Genomic DNA, 6052 nt, shown 5'->3' with positions numbered 1-6052 from the left:
CTTTTTTATTTAGCTCTTATAAATTGGTGGAGAGTTGAAAGAGAAGCTAATAATAATAATAATAATAATAATAATAATAATAATAATAATAATAGATTAAGGGCTTACTGACTGTCAGCCCTGTAAAGCACATGTGTATGTTAACTTAGCAGCCCTATAAGATAGACATTTTCTTAGCTTCCCTGTTGAACAGCTAGAAAAACTGAGGCATAGGGGTGCCTAGGTGACTCAGTTGGTTAAGTGTCTGACTCTTGATTTTGGCTGACTTCAGCTGCTCTGTTTTGACTTCAAACTTTCTAGCTAGGTTCTTTCTAGCTTGTCTCTTGGTTAAGACGGAAGACCCTTATGGCAAAGCATCCCCTGAGGGGAACCAAAACTACCCCCTCCCCCCAGTAAGGACTGCCCTGAGCCAGCAAGACCCCATCTGTGATGGACTCCCAAGACAGTGACTGATTTGACTTTCAGTGCCTACCTGCAGGTGCCCACCCACCTTTGCCCCTCTTTTTCCTTTTATAAATGTGGAGGTTTCTTCATCACTTTGGAGATAGTCTTTGAGGCATTAGTCCGATGTCCCGCTGGTGTTGGCGTCATTGAAGTTATTCGTTTCTGGTTTCACCGCCACTTACCTCTCCGCCTTTGGATTTTGTCAGCATTGTGTGGCCAAACCTGGTCTGTTAGAGGTCTCCAAAGCCAGGTGCTCTTGAATGGCTACAAAAGAAGCTCAAATTTCATGCCGAGTTAAAATGGTTCTTTAGGACAAAAGTCCAGCAGTTTCTCGGTCTGCTGGATTTCTGAATTTCCTTACCCCAGTGTCTTGCCTCTCCACTTATAGGCCTGTTGTATCGTGAGCAGAACAAGTTTGGACTTGGTTAGAACACCATTTTCCCTCCAGAGCTATATGTTATTTTAGGTCCTCTCCAAGAGTAACTGACTTTAACTTGGACTTTATTCCCCAGTCTTTCTACTCAGAAAGAATTGAGATGGAAGGACAATGGATCCTTAGTCTTTGGACCATAGCCCTGTCTCAGGTGGATAAAGTAATGAAGATAATGGCAACCATATTCAACTAAAAAAAAAAATTTGGCAACCAAATTCAAATAAAAAATTTAAAAAAAGTATAACGTCAAATTGCTTTTTAATTTTGCTCCAGCGTTAAAACAACATTAAATTTAGCCTACTCTGTCCATCCACTCCCTGGCCCTTTAGGGTAGTATAGAGCTATAGCTGGGATTGACTACATTTATAGAGATTCTCTCCAATATGAGTTCTCTGATCTTCAGTAATATGAGAATTCTAGTTAGTTTTCCACACTTGTGACTCTCATAAGTTTTCTCTCCAGTGTGAATTCTCTGATGCCTAATAAGAACTCCAGATGAAAGATTTTCCACACCAAAGATACTCATGCAGAGAATTGATACAGTATGAATTCTCTGATTAGTAACAAAGTGAGAACTCTGACTGAAGTATTTCCCACACTGATTACCTTGATAAGGTTTCTCTTCAGTGTGAATTCTCTGGTATGAAATAAAGCCAGAGCTCTGAAAAAGATTTCCTATATTGACTACACTCATAAGTCTTTCCTCTATTATGCTTTGGTTTTTTTCTTTAGGGTTTTTGTTTGTTTGTTTGTTTGTTTTTTAATTGAGAGAGAGTGAGCTCACATACACATGTGAGCAGGAAAGGGGGAGTGAGAGGATTCCAAGCAGGCTCCACACTGTCAGCACAGAGCCTGATGTGGGGCTCAAACCCACAGACTGTAAGATTATGACCTTTGCCAAAATCTAGAATTGGAGGCTTAACCAACTGAGCCACCCAGGTGCCAATATTATGCTTTCTTTGATAAATGTTAAAATCAAGGATGTGCTGAAGGATTTCTCACAGTGATTACAACAGAATAGTTTTGTTTTGTTTTCGTGGGGTCTCTCTCCAGTATGAATTATAGAATATCTATTCTAACAGGTAAGGAAGGCCAACTGAAAGGTATCCCATGGTGATTACATTCAGTTTTTCTTGGGTGTGAGTTCTTTATACAGTTGATTAAACTGTATTGATATATTTCTTGAAATTGAAGCATTCTTGCATTCCTGAAATAAATTGTTTTGTCATGGTATTGTTCTTTAGATATACTGTTGGATTTGATTAAATATATATATTTTTAATTTTTAATGTTTTTTATTTACTTCTGAGACAGAGAGAGCATGAGCAGGGGAGGGTCAGAGAGAGAGGGAGACACAGAATCCGAAACAGGCTCCCGGCTCCAGGCTAGCTGTCAGTACAGAGCCCAATGCAGGGCTTGAACCCACGAACTATGAGATCATGACCTGAGCCGAAGTCGGATGCTTAACCGACTGAGCCACCCAGGCACCCCAATTAAATATTTTCTTTTCTTTTTTTAAATTTCTTAAAAATGTTTTATTTATTTCTGAGAGAGAGAGAGCAGGGGAGGGTCAGAGAGAGAGGGAGGTACAGAATCTGAAATAGGCTCCAGGCTCTGAGCTAGCTGCCAGCACAGAGCCCGACGTGGGGCTCGAACTCACGAATTGTGAGATCATGACCTGAGCCAAATTTAGATGCTTAACTGACTGAGCCACCCAGGCGCCCCAAATATTTTATTTTCAACTTATGTACTTGTTTTCATAGATGAAGCTGGGTGATAAATTTCTTTTTTATACCATCTTTATCAGATGTGAGTATTGTGTTATCTTCATTTAATATTTTGTGAAGCTGTCCATTTTGTTTTGATGGGGAATTTTTTAACAATTTGGAATAGTTTATTCCCTAAAGTTAGATTTAAGTCAGCTATAAAACCTCTTAGGATTTGTATCCATGTTCCATCTCTTTTTGGTCACTTTTGTTTATATTAGGAAAATTTCCATGTAGTTCTGTGTAATAGTCTTATAATTCCTTACATCCATGCCTGTGGTTATCTTCTTTCTCATTTATGTTATAATACTTTTGTTCTCAGATTTGTGAGGGATTTCTCTATTACTATAACCTTTTCTTTCCCTTTGCTCTCCAGTTCACTGACTTTGGCTTTAATTTCCATTAACTTGAATACATTTCTATTTTATTGTTTTTGGTTTATTGTACTGTTTTTCCAATTCCTTAAGGCAAAATATTAATTCCTTAATTTTTGATAATTCTACTTTACTTTTTTTTAAATGTTTTTATTTACTTCTGAGAGAGAGAGAGAGACAGACAGCATGAGCAGGGGAGGGTCAGAGAGAGAGAGACACAGAATCTGAAGATGGCTCTAGGCACTGAGCTAGCTGTCAGCACAGAGCCCGATGCAATGCTCAAGCCCATGAACCATGAGATCATGACCTGAGCTGAAGTCAGACGCTTAACCGACTGAGCCACCCAGGTGCCCCTAATATTATTATTTTTATTAAGCACACATATATTCTTAAAATCATAGGGACAAAAATCCTATGTACAGATATTAAATTGAACCTCTTAATTTTATTCAGTTTTTTATTATGTATATTTTATATGCTAGATATGTGTGATACTGAAGGCAGTGTATTAAATTCTTTCTCCACAACTGCTTTTACTTTGTCTTGCTCTAATCAAGTTCTCCATGTATCTCAAATTGACTTTTGTTTTAATTAAGTGCCATTTTTTAGTTGCATATAGGTTTTAAATTGTTATTTCTTCTTTTTCAGTACTTTGATCACACCAAAATGTTTTTATCCTGTTCAGCCCTCTAATTTTTAATTCCACTTTGGTTGCTTTCAGTATTGACATGCTTCATTTTGTTTGCTTTTGCAGGCATCACGTTATGTGGCACTTTATTTACTTCCAGACATTCTTTAACATTTTGGTTTAGAGCACCTCAAATTAGAAAGGTGTGACTGAACTTTTTTCACCTAATGTAATGGGCTCTGCTTTCTTTGAAGGGAGGTCCTGCTTGTAAAAAAAATGTTTGTTTTTAACATTTATTTATTTATTTTGAGAGAGTGGGGTGAGGGGTAGACAGAGGGAGAGAGAATCCCAAGTAGGCTCTGCACTGTCAGCACAGAACCCAGCACAGGGCTCAATCTCGTGAACTGTGAGATCAGGATCTGAGTCAAGATCTGGATAAGGATCTGAAATCAAGAGTCAGATCCTTATCCAGCTGAGCCACACAGGCCTTCCTATCCTTATCCATTTTTGCAAGTGTAGCTGTCGCTTCCTCCAGATGTTACATTTACACACTTTTCTACCAGACAGCAGTTTTTGTCCCAAGCTCACAAAAAAGCCAGAGCATTCTACTTAATCATCCAGACTGTTAGACTTTTCCTGCCTAACCAATCTCCACATGTTTGTGAGACTGAGAACCATTCCACTAGCACCAAACCATTCATTCCCTCCATGCTGCCAACCCTAGGCAGAATGCCTGCCCCCAGTCTCTCCCCCAGATGCAGTGCTTCCAAGCGAGATACACCATACCTTTGGTCACAGATCAGAACCCACTGGTGGAAACTTGCAAATCACATATACCCCCTGCATGTTTGCTACTACTGCAGAAACATTACCACAAAGTTAGTGGCTCGATCAATACAAATTTATTATTTTGCCATTCTGGAGGTCAGAAATCTATCACTGGGCTGAAATCAAGGTGTCTCCAGGACTGTGTTCATTCTGAAGGTTCTAGGGAATGAGTCCATTTCCTTGCCTTTTCCAGCCTCTAGAGGCCAGTCACATTCCTTGTCTTATAGCCATGCATCACTCCCAATTGCTGCTTTTGTCATATCTTGCTCTTTTATTTGGACCCTCCTGTCTCCCTCTTATAAAGACCCGTGTGATGACATTGAGCCCATGGGGATAATCCGGGATGATCTCTCAGTTTCAAAATCCTAACCTAATCACACCTGCAAAGTCCCTCTGACCATATGAAGCACTATTTTCACAGATTCTGGGGCCTAGCAGTGGATATCTGTGGGGGTCATCTCTCTGCCTCCCAAAAGCCCCCGGGAGATTCAGGCACAGTGAGCCCTGATGGCAAACTTGTGAGTATAACGGTGGGTGCTGCTGATATGTGTGGTGGAGAAAAGATGGGAGACCACCAGCTTCATATATTCAAATTCTGCATCATCTCCTACTTTAAGGAAAGTGGCAACTCTTCCATTCACTTCAGAGAACTTCAGAGATCAATTTCTCTAGACTTCTAAAGCAGTCAACTGGATTTCATACTTGTATATTAATAGCCTTTAGGTTAGTGTACCCAAACCTCAGGGGCCCTGGATGAGCAGCTAGGCAAGCCCACCCTCATCCATTCACTCCCTCTGTGGGGATGATTTCTCTTCCCGTTGACTACCCAACATCTTGCAGCCTGGTCACACTTTCAGCTGACAATACCGTATCTCATTTCACTGAGTAAGCATAAGTTCTCAGCATCCTTTATGACTTTCATGGAAGTTACATGGTATGACTTCTGCTGACCCTATTGGTGGAAGCAGTCCTAAACCCAACCACATTCCAGAAATGGAGGAAAGGCAAAGAGTTTGTGGCCATATTTGAAACTGCCACAGATGTGAAAGCAGTCAGCACACCTCCTTCAGTGACCATCTTGTGGCAACAAAACTCTATGGCATTTCAGGATGAAGTGACTTCGTTTGAGCACATGGCTATGGCATTCCCCAGTGGGCACTGGGCATGATGGTGAGACCACTCCCCAAGTAAATGAACATCCCTACATCATCAGCACTTGAAGAAGGAGCTGCTGATGTACCCTCTTGAAAACTGCTCTGTCTCCCCTGGAAAGATCTCCAACTGTGTAGCGGGAGGGCAGCAGGGCCCTGGCAAGTTCTTCAGCCCCAAGATGTTTCATCTCTCAAAGAAACTAATGTGGAGGTGTGATATAGCAGCTATGAGCCCTGTGCCTGATGTGTGAATTGCAGTATGACAGCTGGTGTGCCATCATTCTCCAGGCACCTGGCCTCCTGACTTACCTAGTCTGTTTCCAGTAGCTGTTCACTCTTGTAGAGAAAGGTGTGAGACACTCTCACTCCAGATGGCATGACTGTGCCTCACACTTGTCAGTATGACCCCAAGGGCTCTGAAGAGGCGT

General features: G+C 41.0%; 1 protein-coding gene; it reads right to left on the bottom strand.

The window, feature by feature from the left end:
* Nucleotides 1–6052, bottom strand: part of ZNF274 (zinc finger protein 274) — a 53739-nt gene that overhangs the window by 22479 nt on the left and 25208 nt on the right.

Source organism: Crocuta crocuta, unplaced genomic scaffold (assembly GCF_008692635.1).
Source record: "Crocuta crocuta isolate KB4526 unplaced genomic scaffold, BGI_CrCroc_1.0 scaffold375, whole genome shotgun sequence".
NCBI lineage: Eukaryota > Metazoa > Chordata > Mammalia > Carnivora > Hyaenidae > Crocuta > Crocuta crocuta.
The sequence above is the reverse complement of the archived record's forward strand: the minus strand, read 5'-3'. Positions and strand labels throughout refer to the sequence as shown.